This window comes from Anomaloglossus baeobatrachus, chromosome 6 (assembly GCF_048569485.1).
Source record: "Anomaloglossus baeobatrachus isolate aAnoBae1 chromosome 6, aAnoBae1.hap1, whole genome shotgun sequence".
Classification (NCBI taxonomy): domain Eukaryota; kingdom Metazoa; phylum Chordata; class Amphibia; order Anura; family Aromobatidae; genus Anomaloglossus; species Anomaloglossus baeobatrachus.
The window spans coordinates 496,020,674-496,036,630 of NC_134358.1; the positions used below are offsets into that span (position 1 = coordinate 496,020,674).

General features: G+C 46.4%; 1 protein-coding gene across 1 annotated transcript in view; it reads right to left on the reverse strand.

The window, feature by feature from the left end:
- The window catches only part of PRKAG2 (protein kinase AMP-activated non-catalytic subunit gamma 2), a 479,771-nt gene that overhangs the window by 282,450 nt on the left and 181,364 nt on the right, over window positions 1–15,957 (reverse strand). The window lies entirely within an intron of this gene.

Genomic DNA, 15,957 nt, shown 5'->3' on the forward strand with positions numbered 1-15,957 from the left:
TGTGTATTTATTTGTAATAATGTATTTTTTTCTCTGTGTGGTGTCTTTTTTTTTAACCCTTTATTGGAGATTCTTAATGGCCGGGTCAAACTTGGCCTGACATTAATAATCTCAGGATTTATAGCAGCTGATAAAACAAAGCTGGTATTAACCCCTTATCACCCAACGTGCCCCTCCCACAGCAGGGAGGGACCAGAAAGCTTGGGCCAACCTGCGCTGCGGATTCCAATCCCCAGCTGCCTAGTTCAACCCGGGTGGACACAAAAATTGGGCGAAGCCCATGTTGTTTTGTTTTTTTTTTTGTTTTTTTAATTATTTCATGGAATTTATGAAATAATTAAAAAAGGGCTTTTCTATATTTTTGGTTCCCAGCCAGGTACAAATAGGCAGCTAGGGGATGGGGGCAGCCCGTACCTGCCTGCTGTATATGTATATATATATCTGGCAAAAATTAAGAGACCACTGCAAAATTGTCAGTTTTTCTGATTTTTCTCTTTATATTTTTGAGTATCATGTAAATTGTTATTTTATTCTATAAACTACTAATAACATGTCTCCGAATTTCCAAGCAGTAGATTTTGTATTATACTAGTTTATAGAATAAAAGACAGATTTATATTGTTTTCAAAAATATAAAGCGAACAATCTGAAAAACTGAAAATGTTGCAGTTGTCCCTTAATTTTTGTCAGAGATGTGTATATATATATATAAATATATATATATGTATATATATATATATATATATTTAAATAAAAAAAAATATATATATATATATATATATATATATATATATATATATATATATATATATATATATATTTACAACCCCTGGCAAAAATTATGGAATCACCTAGCTCTGAGGATGTTCGTTCAGTTGCTTACTTTTGTTTAATAAAAGCAGATCACAGACATAGCACAAAACTAAAGTCATTTCAAATGTCAACTTTCTGGCTTTAAGAAACACTAAAAAAAAATCATGAAAACATAATGTGCTAGCCAGTAACGGTTACTTTTCAAGACCAAACATGCTCCAAAAATGCTGGAATCACTCAATTATGAGGAAAAAAATGATGGAATCACCCTGTAAATTTTAATTCCCAAAACTAACACTTGCATCAAATAAGATCTGCTCGTTAGTCTGCATCTAAAAAGGAGTGATCACACCTTGGAGAGCTGTTGCACCAAGTGGACTGACATGAATCATGACTCCAACATGAGAGTTGTCAATTGAAACAAAGGAGAGGATTATCAAACTCTTAAAAGAGGGTAAATCATCGTGCAATGCTGCAAAAGATGTTGGTTGTTCACAGTCAGCTGTGTCTAAAATCTGGACCAAATACAAACAACATGGGAAGGTTGTTAAAGGCAAACATACCGCTAGACCAAGGAAGAAATGTAAATTTATTATGTAAATATGAATATGTAAATTTACACAGTCATTGTTGATATGGGTCACTAGAGAGATGGCTGTCATTACATCTTCAATAAATGCCCAAGTTACATTGAAATTTTGGACACTTTTCTTATCCCATTAATTGAAAGGATATTTTGGGATGATGAAATCATTTATCAAGATGATAATGTATTCTTCCATAGAGCAAAATCTGTGAAAACATTCCTTGAAAGAAGACACATAAGGTCAATGGAATGGCCTGCAAATAGTCCATATCTCAATCCAATTGAAAATCTTTGGTGGAAGTTGAAGAAAATGGTCCATGACAAGGCTCCAACCTGCAAAGCTGATCTGGCAACAGCAATCAGAGAAAGTTAGAGCAAGATTGATGAAGAGTACTGTTTGTCACTCATTAAGTCCATGCCTCAGAGACTGCAAGCTGTTATAAAAGCCAGAGGTGGTACAACAAAATACTACTGATGTATTGGAGTGTTCTTTTGTTTGTTTGCTTTTCATGATTCCATAATTTTTCCCCCTATTTGGTCTTGAAAAGTAACCGTTCCTGGCTAGCACATTATGTTTTCATGATATTTTTTAGTGTTTCTTAAAGCCAGAACGTTGCCATTTGAAATGACTTTAGTTTTGTGTCATGTCTGTGATCTGCTTTTTTTTAAACAAAAGTAAACAAGTGACTGAACATCCTCAGAGCCAGGTGATTCCATAATTTTTGACAGGGGTTGTATATATAATGTCCACAATATATAGTTCTATGAAAATATATAAATATATAAATAATTTTAAAAAATGACGTAGCGCTTGGCAGTATTATTGATTCTCAGATAAATTGGACGGCTACAGGCTGCCACCCCCATCTGCCTTGCTTTACCTACCTGGCGATTAATATACAGAGAAGCACATTATTTTTTTTTTCATTTACAAAAATAATAAAAAAAAAATGCGTGGGCTCCCGCTGTATTTTGATTGCCAGTCAGGTAAAGCCAGGCAGCTGGGGGCTGGGATTCTTGGCATTATTTTCAGGCGCTTTACCTGGCTCATCCAGTGGCGCTGGTACGCTGGGTAATAAAGGGGTTAATACCAGCTTTGTATTCTCAGATGGTACTAAGCCCGAAATTCATGGTGTCATGCCAAATTAGACATGGCCACCATGAATGTCTAGTAAACGGTAAAAAAAAACACAACACAGAGAATTTTTTCTTTTATTAGAAATAAAACAATAAAAACATTTAGACTCCACCTTTATTATAAAAAAAAATTCTTAGTCCGACGTAATCCACAGGTAGATTAGCTTCATCACTGTGGACAGACAGTCTATACACAGCGAGAAGCACAGAGAGCCAAGCTCTGTTACATCACTCTCTACAAAGGGAGATACAGGCTGACAGTGAGGGTATGATTGTAATTGTGTCTCGCACTGCATCACCCCGCACGGTCTGACAAGCTCCGGACAGGAGAGCATCAGCTCAAATACATGCAGCCGACCGCTCCTGTGGGGATATTGTGCGCCGTGATGCAACACTCACACAGTGTCAATGAAAGTTCAGTTACCAGGACCTTCGATAACGTCATAATCATGTGACTAGTCTGTAAGCGAATCAACATTCTCACCAGAAGGTCACATACTATGACGTCATTGAAGGTCCTGTAAGTCACTGCTGGTTACCGGCGGCACAGCAATGCTCGGACTCAAAAGCAGGAGCCGTCGGGAGTCTGCAGGACGCGTCGCGGGACCTATAAGTATAATGACAATGTTTTTTAATAATGTGCTTTTTTATTTTTTTTACAACCCTTGGACCCGAACTGGACCCGATCTGTAACACGAGCTTCCCAGGAAAGCTCGTGGTCGGTATCGTGTACAAGATCACTATGTGATCGGTACGATCCTCGATCTTTACAGATTGGGATCGCCCATCACTACTTTAGAGGGTTGATCCTACTGACAGATTCCCTTTAAAGAGGACCTGTCACCAGGGCAAAGGTGTCCAGTTTTTGCTCTAATTTTATTTGTACTGATTTTCTTAAGGCCGCTTTACACGCAACGACATCGCTAACGAGATGTCGTTGGGGGTCACGGAATTCGTGACGCACATCCGGCCTCGTTAGCGACGTCGTTGCGTGTAAAACGCACAAACGACCATTAACGATCAAAATTACTTACCTAATCGTTGATCGTTGACGTGTCGTTCCTTTCACGATTATCGTTGCTGTTGCAGGACGCAGGTTGTTTGTCATTCCTGCGGCAGCACACATCACTACGTGTGACACCGCAGGAACGAGGAACATCACCTTACCTGCGGCCGCCCGCAATGAGGAAGGAACGAGGTGGGCGGGATGTTCAGCCCGCTCATCTCCGCCCCTCCGCTTCTATTGAGCGGCCGCTTAGTGATTCCCGCTGTGACGCCGAACGAACCGCCCCCTTAGAAAGGAAGTGGTTCACCGGCCACAGCGACGTCGCTAGGCAGGTAAGTATGTGTGACGGGGACTAAACAATATTGTGCGCCACGGGCAGCGATTTGCCGAAACGACGGGGGCGGGTGCGATCGTCAGCGACATCGCTAGCGATGTCGCTGCGTGCAAAGTGGCCTTTAGTATTTTATGGTTTTTATTGTTTGTCTTTTTTAAATCCTCCATTCCAGTTCCAGAAATATGTAACATATACCAACGGAACGCGAAACAGTCGAATGTCCAAACTATGTTTCTGTGGTGCGACTTCAACATCAGTCAGTCAACAATATCAGATTGCAGGGATGGACCTTCCAACATGTACAATCAGCTGATTGGAGAGACCACGCTGCTCCTAAGAACACGGCTCCATATTAGATATTAAAGAAATATATTTTTTGCATTAAGAGTAGAATAAAAACATCGGTTTTAATAGGTGCAAGAAAGAAACCACAGGTATCGGAAAACATGAGGCTGTGCATGACTACCCAAGTTGAGTAACTCTCACTAGAATATTTGCTGTCAACTCTCACTAATGTTTGTTATTGGCCTACATTGTTTCTTGTCTCTATGCACAAACACGGCAGCGGCTGGCACATGTAATGAAAACATACAACAGGAATTTTCAGATAAAACATGTTTGTTGTCCGTGGCCTTCAGCAAAACACTTGTTTTACCCAGAGTAACACTACACGAGGAGAAGCAGAAAGTCATATTAACGCTTCTAAATTTACAGCCTGAGCTTGTTATGACTGGAGATTTTATCTCTTGTTATTCTAATGTGAACGTGGATTTCAGAAAAATATTCCATTATAAATACTAATGTTATCATACACACTCACAACACACGGGATAATACACAAATAATACAAATATCATACATAATATAGAATACCACGTGGTCTCAAAGGCCTCAGATAGGTACTTTACGTTGCATTTTGCACTTGCATCCACTGAAGTCATAAGTGTGCTATGTTGGTTCATACTTATTAATGGCACTATGACTAGAGATGAGCGAACCGGTCCCGGTTCGGCTCGAGGTCGGTTCGCCGAACGGAGGTCCCGTTCGAGTTCGGCTCGTCGAACGTTCGACGAACCGAACTCGAACTGCATAGGAAACAATGGCAGGCAATCACAAACACAGAAAAACACCTAGAAAACACCCTCAAAGGTGTGCAAAAGGTGACAAACAACTCACAACACATGGGAAAGTGACAAGGACATATACTCATGCGAAAACAAAAGAGCTGGACAAGGAAAAAGAGGAGGACACACAGATATATGAGTATATGCAAGGAAACATCGATTCCATTAATGTGCAACTTGAGCCCTGCTCATTTTAGGCTTCCAATCTGGATAAATTGCCTGAGCTCGCCACGTACGCCTTGGGGATCTTGTCGTGTCCTGCAGCCAGCGTTCTCTCGGAACCTGTCTTCAGTGCTGCTGGGGGTCTGCTGGCAGATAAGCACACGTGTCTGTCCACTGACAATGTGGACATGGCTCTCAGAGGACTTTTCTTCCCCTGGGTCAGCCAGGGGACGGGAAAGGCACGTGTATTTTTGAGAGTGCTTCATGCAAAGCATCTTTTTCATTTTCAAAAGGGGCATCAACTGATGTCAGTCAAGAGGGGTGTGTGTGGCCCAGTTAGTGGAAACGAGGGAGACTGTGGTTGGAGTCCCCTCGCTGTGTCTCTAAAAGAACCAAGATGAACAAGTCATGGCTCTCAGAGGACTTTTCTTCCCCTGGGTCAGCCAGGGGACGGGAAAGGCACGCGTATTTTTGAGAGTGCTTCATGCAAAGCATCTTTTTCTTTTTCAAAAGGGGGCTCAACCGATGCCAGTCAAGTGGGGTGTGTGTGGCCCAGTTACTGGAAACGAGGGAGACTGTGGTTGGAGTCCCCTCGCTGTGTCTCTAAAAGAACCAAGATGAACAAGTCATGGCTCTCAGAGGACTTTTCTTCCCCTGGGTCAGCCAGGGGACGGGAAAGGCACGCGTATTTTTGAGAGTGCTTCATGCAAAGCATCTTTTTCATTTTGAAAAGGGGCATCAACTGATGTCAGTCAAGAGGGGTGTGTGTGGCCCATTTAGTGGAAACGAGGGAGACTGTGGTTGGAGTCCCCTCGCTGTGTCTCTAAAAGAACCAAGATGAACAAGTCATGGCTCTCAGAGGACTTTTCTTCCCCTGGGTCAGCCAGGGGACGGGAAAGGCACGCGTATTTTTGAGAGTGCTTCATGCAAAGCATCTTTTTCATTTTGAAAAGGGGGCTCAACCGATGCCAGTCAAGTGGGGTGTGCGTGGCCCAGTTAGTGGAAACGAGGGAGACTGTGGTTGGAGTCCCCTCGCTGTGTCTCTAAAAGAACCAAGATGAACAAGTCATGGCTCTCAGAGGACTTTTCTTCCCCTGGGTCAGCCAGGGGACGGGAAAGGCACGCGTATTTTTGAGAGTGCTTCATGCAAAGCATCTTTTTCATTTTGAAAAGGGGCATCAACTGATGTCAGTCAAGAGGGGTGTGTGTGGCCCATTTAGTGGAAACGAGGGAGACTGTGGTTGGAGTCCCCTCGCTGTGTTTTACATGCTTTTAGAAGGGCATGACATGGCTTGGAGGTTGACTTTCATCATCTGCAAACTGTTGGCTACCAAAATGCTGCCTTTCCAACAACTGTGGTTATAGACAATGAGGAACATACTGATGAAGATGAGACGCAGATACCCGATTGGGATGACAACTTAAATATTCGGTCAGGGCAAGAAGAGGCTTGGTCTGAGGGGGAGGGGAGTGCAAACACAACAATTGATGATGAAGTTCTAGATCCCACCTACTGTCAACCCACAGTCAGACACTCGAGGAGGTCAACAGAGGCGGTGGAGAAGGATGCAACCGACGTCGAAGTAACCTTGCGCCTTCCTGGACACAGTCGGAGCACTGGTAGCACGTCTACAACTGCATCCTCAGCCACCACTATGCCTCTGAGCATTATTCGGGGTGGATCAACAGGTCGCATGGCCTCTAAGCCTTGCCTAGCCTGGTCCTTTTTTGACATAAAAAAAGATCGCCCAAATTATGTGATCTGTAACATTTGGCATGGTTATCTTAGTAGAGGTCAAAACCTCAGCAGTTTGACAACTTCTTCCATGAATCGTCACATGAATAAATATCATATGGCCTGGTGGGAAGCTCATCGTGCTGCAATGCGGCCTAGCGGAGCCAACCATCCACCGCCTGCCCCTTCCAGTGCATCCGCGCGCTCGTCATCTTCTAGGACTGTGGGGACAGCTGTCACACCTGTTTTTCCACCCACAACTTCCACCACTGTAACCGCAACAGGCAGTTTGCTTGGTAGGTCGTCAGTTGGTTTGGAAGGGGAAACAAGTGATTGTGTACAGCTCTCTCAAACATCGATAGCACCAACGTTGGATGAAGGCAACATCATGTCTCCGCATGCACTTTCCTCACAAACCTGCATTTTTCCAGGGACACCCTACTCAACACCGTCTACACACAGCAGCCAGATCTCTGTCCCTCAGATGTGGTCAAATAAAAGGCCACTTCCTGCGACCCATGACAAAGCTAAGAGGTTGACTCTATCACTCTGTAAGCTGTTGGCTACCGAAATGCTGCCTTTCCGCCTAGTGGACACACAGGATTTTAGAGACCTTATGTCTGTCGCTGTGCCCCAGTACCAGATGCCTAGTCGCCACTACTTCTCTAAGAAAGGTGTGCCCGCGCTACACCAGCATGTCACACACAACATCACCGCTTCCTTGAGAAACTCTGTGTGTGAACGGGTGCATTTCACCACCGATACTTGGACCAGTAAGCATGGACAGGGACGTTACATGTCGCTGACTGGCCACTGGGTAACTATGGTGATAGATGGTGAAGGGTCTGCTGCACAAGTCTTGCCGTCCCCACGACTTGTGTGTCAATCCTCTGTCTGTCCAAGTTCCGCCACTGCTTCTGCATCCTCCACCTCATCTGGGTCCTCCACCTCCGCCCCAAGCCTGCCTGGTCAGGCCACCAGCGTTCTCACTGCGCAGAAGGAATCACGCACCCCTCATTACTATGCTGGCAGCAGAGCGCAACGGCATCAGGCGGTCTTTAGCTTGACATGTCTTGGGAATAAGAGTCACACAGCTGAGGAGTTGTGGTCAGCTCTGCGGTCCGAGTTTAATAAATGGTTGTCTCCACTCAACCTGCAGCCTGGTAAGGCCGTGTGCGACAATGCTGCAAACCTGGGTGCGGCCCTTCGCCTGGGCAAGGTGACACACGTACCTTTTATGGCTCACGTGTTGAACCTTGTCGTCCAGCAATTTTTAACACACTATCCCGGCCTAGATGGCCTTCTGAACAGGGCAAGAAAACTGTCTGCTCACTTCCGCCGTTCAAGCGCCGCAGCTGAGCGACTTGCATCGCTCCAGAAGTCTTTCGGCCTGCCGGTTCATCGCCTGAAATGCGATGTGGCGACACGCTGGAATTCAACTCTCCACATGTTACAGCGACTGTGGCAGCACCGCAGAGCCCTGGTGCAATACGTCATGACGTATAGCCTGGGCCAACGAGATGCAGAGGTGGGGCAGATCACCCTGATGGAGTGGTCTCAGATCAAGGACCTATGCACCCTTCTGCACAGTTTCGACATGGCGACGAATATGTTTAGCGCTGACAATGCCATTATCAGCATGACGATTCCAGTCATTTACATGCTGGAGCACACGCTAAACACTATTCGGAGTCAGGGGGTGGGACAACAGGAAGGGGAGGAACTACAGGAGGATTCATATGCGCAAGACACAACAACATCACCAAGGTCCAGACGTTCATCATCACCAACGCGGCAGGCATGGGACCATGGGGGACAGGGATCAACAAGGGCGCATGGTAGCAGGCGAGATGTTGAGGAAGGTGCAGGAGGACATGAAGATATGGAGGACGAACTGTCCATGGACATGGAAGACTCAGCAGATGAGGGGGACCTTGGTCAAATTTCAGTTGAAAGAGGTTGGGGGGAGATGTCAGAGGAAGAAAGAACGGTTAGCACCTCTATGCCACAAACACAGCGTGGACTTGGTCCGCATGGCTGCGCAAGACACATGAGTGCCTTCTTGTTGCACTACCTCCAACATGACCCTCGTATTGTCAAAATTAGAAGTGATGATGACTACTGGCTTGCCACACTATTAGATCCCCGGTACAAGTCCAAATTTTGTGACATAATTCCAGCCATAGAAAGGGACGCACTTATGCAGGAGTATCAGCAGAAGCTGTTACTCGATCTTAGATCCGCTTTTCCACCAAACAACCGTGCAGGTGCAGGGAGGGAATCTCCCAGTTGTAACTTGACAAACATGGGACGGTCTCGTCATCTTCAACAGTCTACACGTACCAGTAGGACCGTATCTGGTGCTGGTAACAGCAATTTAATGGAATCTTTTCATAATTTTTTTAGACCCTCCTTTGAACGGCCACCAGAGACAACAAGTCTGACACATAGTCAACGGCTGGAGAGGATGATACAGGAGTATCTACAAATGAACATCGATGCCATGACTTTGCAAATAGAGCCTTGCTCATTTTGGGCTTCAAATCTAGAAAAATGGCCAGAGCTATCCAGTTACGCCTTGGAGATTTTGTCGTGTCCAGCTGCCAGCGTTGTCTCTGAACATGTCTTCAGTGCTGCTGGGTGTGTGCTGACAGATAAGCGCACGCGTCTGTCCAGTGACAATGTGGACAGACTGACGTTCATCAAAATTAACAAGTCATGGATCCAGAAGGAATTTACAACCCCTGTGTCATCCTGGGGAGAGTAAATGCTTGTGGATTTGGAATGTGCTTGATGCAAATCTAGCTGTGAAGTGTACAACTATGGCACAACTGCTGCCACTGAATGGGTGGGTGTGTGTGGGGCACAATTTTTGGAAAAAAGGGAGGCTCCGCTTGGAGTAACCCTTGCTTACATTGTTTTTAAAAGGAGCCAAGATGACCAAGTCATGGTTCAGCAAAGACTTTATCTACCTACCCCGGTGTCATGCTGGGGACGGTTAATTATGGCGTATTTTTGAATGTGCTTGATGCAAATCAAAACATCCTGTTTGCAACTAGGGCACAAGTGCTGCCACTGATGGGGTGTCTGTGTGCCCAATTTTTGGAAAAAAGGTAGACTCCGCTTGGAGTAACCCTTGCTTGCTGTGTTTTTTTAAAAATGATACAAGATGAACAGATCTGAAGGCAAGATGAAGGCAACATCATGTCTCCGCCTGCACTTTCCTCACAAACCTGCATTTTTCCAGGGACACCCTACTCAACACCGTCTACAGACAGCAGCCAGATCTCTGTCCCTCAGATGTGGTCAAATAAAAGGCCACTTACTGCGACCCATGACAAAGCTAAGTGGTTGACTCTATCCCTCTGTAAGCTGTTGGCTACCGAAATGCTGCCTTTACGCGTAGTGGACACACAGGATTTTACAGACCTTATGTCTGTCGCTGTGCCCCAGTACCAGATGCCCAATCACCACTGCTTCTCCAAGAAAAGCATGCCCGCGCTACACCAGCATGTCGCACACAACATCACCACTTCCTTGAGAAAATCTGTGTGCGACAGGGTGCATTTCAACACAGATACTTGGACCAGTAAGCATAGACAGGGTCATTACATGTCACTGACTGGGCACTGGCAAACTATGGTGAGAGATGGAGAAGGGTCTGCTGTACAAGTCTTGCCGTCCCCACGAGTTGTTTCAATCCTTCTTCTGTATGTAGAAGTTAATACACTGCTTCTGCCTCTTCAACCTCGTGTGGGTCCTCCACCTTGGCGCAAACCCTGTGTGGTCAGGCCACCCTTCCTTGCAACTGCGCACAAGGACTACCACACACCTCCTTACTATGCTGGCAGCAGAGCTCAATGCCATCAGGCGGTCAAAGTTTTACTTTGAAATGTATGGGAAATGTGAGTCACACCGCTATTCCAGAGAATAGTAGTCAGGCAGGGTCAAAACATTAATTGAGGAACAGGAACAGAATGGGACGGCCAGGACTTAATCAGAAAAAAAGCAGAGGTGAAATGCGGATCGGCCAACAAGGTACATAAACAGCAAGCAGGAAAAGTAGTCAGGTAACAAGCACACAAAATCATAAAACTGAACTGGGGGTAAAATTAACCAGAGGTTCATAGCTATGTCTGGCAGTGGTCTGCAGACAGGATGGGCATAAAAAAGGGTGTGGTGTCTTCCCATTGGTTGTAGCTGAATGATGGTATTTCATCTGTGAGATACCCACCAGCTACATTCAGCCAGAGATTCTGCATCTGTCAAGGTAATGCAGCCCAGTGGGTGAGCATAACCTGCGTCCACCTGCGCCGCTGGCATCAACTACTCTCCCATCATCAGCACTATTCATGAAAGGAACACGTTGTCACCTGGCGACCGGAGTACAAATTGACGGAGCGGACTCCGTTGGTGACTTAACAGCCGTGTGCGGCAATGATGCAAACCTGGCTGCGGGCCATCCTCAGGGCAATGTGACACACGTGCCTTGTATGGCTCACGTGTTGAACCGAATTCTCCAGCAATTTTTAAAACACCATCACGGCCTACATGGCCTTGTGCAGCGGGCACGCTTGCTATGTGCTCACTTCCATCGTGCGCACACAGCAGCTCAACAACTTTCATCACTCCGGAAGTCTTAGGGTCTGGCAGTTAAACGCCGGAAATGCGATGTTCCGACACGCAGGAATTGGAATCTGCACATGTTGCAGCGTGTGTGGCAGCACCGCAGAGCCCTGCTGAAATACGGTATGACATATAGCCTGGGATAACTTGATCAAGAGGTGGTGCAGATCACGCTGCTGGAGTGGTGTCAGATCAAGGACCTATGCACCCTGCTACACAGTTTACAAATGTCGACGAAGATGTTTAGCACTGGCAATGTCATTCTCAGCGTGACAATTCTGGTCATCTACATGATGGAGCACACTGTAATTATTATTCGGAGTCAGGTGTTGGGACAAGAGGAAGGGGAGGAAGTACAGGAGGAGTCATATGCGGAAGGGATAACAAGATCTACGAGGTCCAGATGGTCAGCGGCACCTATACGGCAGTCATGGTGAGGAAGAGGGATTAACAAGGGCGCATAGTATCAGCAAAAAGTGTTGATGAAAGTGCAGGAGCCCATGAAGAAATGGAGGACGAACTGGCGATGGGCATGGAAGACTCAGCAGATGAGTGAGAGCTTGCTCACATTTCGGTTGTGCGAAGTTGTGGGGAGAGGGCAGAGGAAGGATGCACGATTCTCACCTCTCTGCCACCAACACACCAAGGACTTGGTCCTCCTGGATGCACAAGACACATGAGCGCCTTCTTGCTGCACTACCTACATGACCCTCGGATTGTACGAATTCAAAGTAATCCAGAATACTGGGTTGCCACACTGTTAGATCCCCGGTACAAGACAAAATTTGGCGAAATAATTCCTGCCATAGAAATGGACGCACGTATACAGGAGTATCTGCAGAAGGTGGTACGCAATCTTAGATCTGCTTTTCCACTAAACACCAGTGCTGCACAGAGTGAATCTCAACGCTTTGTCATGGATAGGAGGAAATGGTCTTTTACTTGTCCACATCTGAGGGACCGAGGGCTGGCTGCTGTGCTGAGATGGCGTTGAGTACGGTGTCCCTGCACAGTTGCACTTTTGGTCATATCCCAAAATGAGTTGAAAAAGGACAGATGCTGTTGGAAAGGGGAACAGGTGTGTTGGAAAGGGGAAAAAAGTTTTGGTCCGTGGATTTGGTGGTTAAGCAACTGTAACATTTGCTGAAGAAACACCATCTGTTACAGTGGGACTGGCAGATTTGGATAAAGTGGTATATAATCTGTGACCGCTATATAACGAAAATTAATAAGAAAAGAAAGAGAAAGGTATATATCCCCATCAGCAGTCAGTGTCCACCGTGCTCCCAGTTGGAAAAGGAGAGGTTGGCAACTGGAAGGTTTGGTGGAGGATACAGAGCTGTGTGGCTATGAAACTAATAGTAGCCTGAACCGAGTTAGACGCCATTCGGATCTGGAGACTGTGAGCCCTGTTAGCGTCACAGGGTCCACATGCCCACCCAGCCCAGGAACTCCCTGTTAACAACACAGGGGCCATTGAGTACGCTGACCGTGTGCGTAGGGGCCACACCTGTGGACAGCAGGCGCATCAGCAGCAGCAGGCCTGTTAATGCCACTGGGCTGCACAAGCAGGACTGGTAGGACAAAAGCTGGTCTTAACCGTTCTGCGTTACCAACTGTGGTGGTGGCCTGCATCCACCACCCTATCCCTGCCTACCTCTGGCCTAAAGCCGCAATGGGTTCAACACATGGAGGTGTGCTCTTTCGGAGCATAATAGAAGACTGCGCACCTCCTTGTTGGCTCCAGCCCCTTTTATAACCTGGGTCCGCCCCAAACCAGGGTGAACCACAATGCACCTCCTGGAGACAAAAGTAGAGTGACACGTCATGAGTGGCATAACTAGCGTCCTATTTGGAAACGCAACTTCAATGATGACCTCATGGCTGCCATGACCCAAACACCTCACCAGTCATCGTCTGACCATCAATAATGCGGTGACAAGTCATAGGTGTGGGCCTCTGCAAGCCATTTGGGAGGACACCTGATGCCCTGTGGTCTATATGGGACCCCCACATCAGGGCCAGGGCCAAAGAGTTCATTACCGGACCTAGTCTCTGATGCAGGAAGTGCCTGAGCATGCTCAGTAGCATGAAATACAGTCTCTGAAAAAAGACTATCAGCTTTAGCATGGTGTCTAGGCACAAAACAGGACTTAAGCTGGTGTCACACATAACGACGACGACAACGACGTCGCTGCTACGTCACCATTTTCTGTGACGTTGCAGCGACGTCCCGTCGCTGTCGCTGTGTGTGACATCCAGCAACGACCTGGCCCCTGCTGTGAGGTCGCCGGTCGTTGCTGAATGTCCAGCTTCATTTTTTGGTCGTCACTCTCCCGCTGTGACACACACATCGCTGTGTGTGACAGCGAGAGAGCGACGAAATGAAGCGATCAGGAGCCGGCACTGGCAGCTGCGGTAAGCTGTAACCAGCGTAAACATCGGGTAACCAAGGGAAGACCTTTCCCTGGTTACCCGATGTTTACGCTGGTTACCAGCCTCCGCTCTTGCTGCCAGTGCCGGCTCCTGCACTGTGACATGTGGCTGCAGTATGCATCGGGTAATTAACCCGATGTATACTGTAGCAAGGAGAGCAAGGAGCCAGCGCTAAGCAGTGCGCGCGGCTCCCTGCTCTCTGAACTGTGACATGTAGCTGCAGCACACATCGGGTTAATTAACCCGATGTGTGCTGCAGGAGAGCAAGGAGCCAGCGCTAAGCGCGGCTCCCTGCTCTCTGAACTGTGACATGTAGCTGCAGCACACATCGAGTTAATTAACCCGATGTGTGCTGCAGGAGAGCAAGGAGCCAGCGCTAAGCGCGGCTCCCTGCTCTCTGCACATGTAGCACAGCGACGTTATGATCGCTGCTTCTGCTGTGTTTGACAGCTAAGCAGCGATCATAACAGCGACTTACAAGGTCGCTGTTACGTCACCGAAAATGGTGACGTAACAGCGACGTCGTTGTCGCTGTCGTTTAGTGTGACACCAGCTTAAGACCCGGCACGGAATGCAAGCACCTGTGCAAAGAGGCTTTTCACACTTAGTGTGGGAGCATGCGCTGTATCCCGAAAAGAAGACTTAGCGTCAGGAATAACACAGTCAGGCTGAGCATACTCACTACGCGAAACACTGTAATTATGCTGCAGCTGGGGTACATCGGCACACGCATGCGCACTAGCTGCCTCTCCACACTTAGACGTGGAGGGGAAATTGGTCTTGGAGATGCTGTCTATGAACAGAAGGAAAAGCTAAAGGAAGCCTGACTTTCTATCCCTCCGAATTATGAAATGCAGCAATGAATTCCATGAGTTTGCTATAACATTAGCGTAGCAAAATGTGCATGAGGGTGTGATGTAGAGGTGCTAGAAATAGCTTGTCACCAGTGGGGCACTAATGGAATACAACAGCCAGTTCTATGATGCCACTAAATGGCAGTATTTTGTGCTATCATTATAGCTTATTAAAAACAGAGCAGGAGGGTGTCATGCAGAGGTGCTGCACATAGATTTGCAGTAGTGTGAATAGACAAAAGTCCAATAGCCACGTTTAGGATGCCACTAGGTACACTGAGTGTTTGCTAGTATAATGGCTGAGTTTAAAAAAGTTTGAGTGTGCAATGCAGGCAGACGTGCTGCAAATATCGTTACAATAGTGTGAATAGACAAAAGTACAATAGCCACGTTTAGGATGCCACTAGGTACACTGAGTGTTTGCTAGTATAATGGCTGAGTTTAAAAAAGTTTGAGTGTGCAATGCAGGCAGACGTGCTGCAAATATGTTTACAATAGTGTGAATAGACAAAAGTACAATAGCCACGTTTAGGATGCCAATAGGTACACTGAGTGTTTGCTAGTATAATGGCTGAGTTTAAAAAAGTTTGAGTGTGCAATGCAGGCAGACGTGCTGCAAATATCTTTCCACTAGTGTGACTACACAAAAGTACAATAGCCACGTTTAGGATGCCACTAGGTACACTGAGTGTTTGCTAGTATAATGGCTGAGTTTAAAAAAGTTTGAGTGTGCAATGCAGGCAGACGTGCTCTGCAAATGTCTTTGCACTAGTGGGACTATAGCAAAGTCCAATAGCCACGTTTAGGATGCCACTAGGTACACTGACTGTTTGCTAGTATAATGGCTTAGTTAAAAAGAGTTGGAGTCTGCAATGCAGGCAGACGTGCTCTGCAAATGTCTTTGCACTAGTGGGACTATAGCAAAGTCCAATAGCCACGTTTAGGATGCCACTAGGTACACTGAGTGTTTGCTAGTATAATGGCTTAGTTTAAAAAAGTTGGAGTGTGCAATGCAGGCAGACGTGCTCTGCAAATGTCTTTGCACTAGTGGGACTATAGCAAAGTCCAATAGCCACGTTTAGGATGCCACTAGGTACACTGAGTGTTTGCTAGTATAATGGCTTAGTTTAAAAAAGTTTGAGTG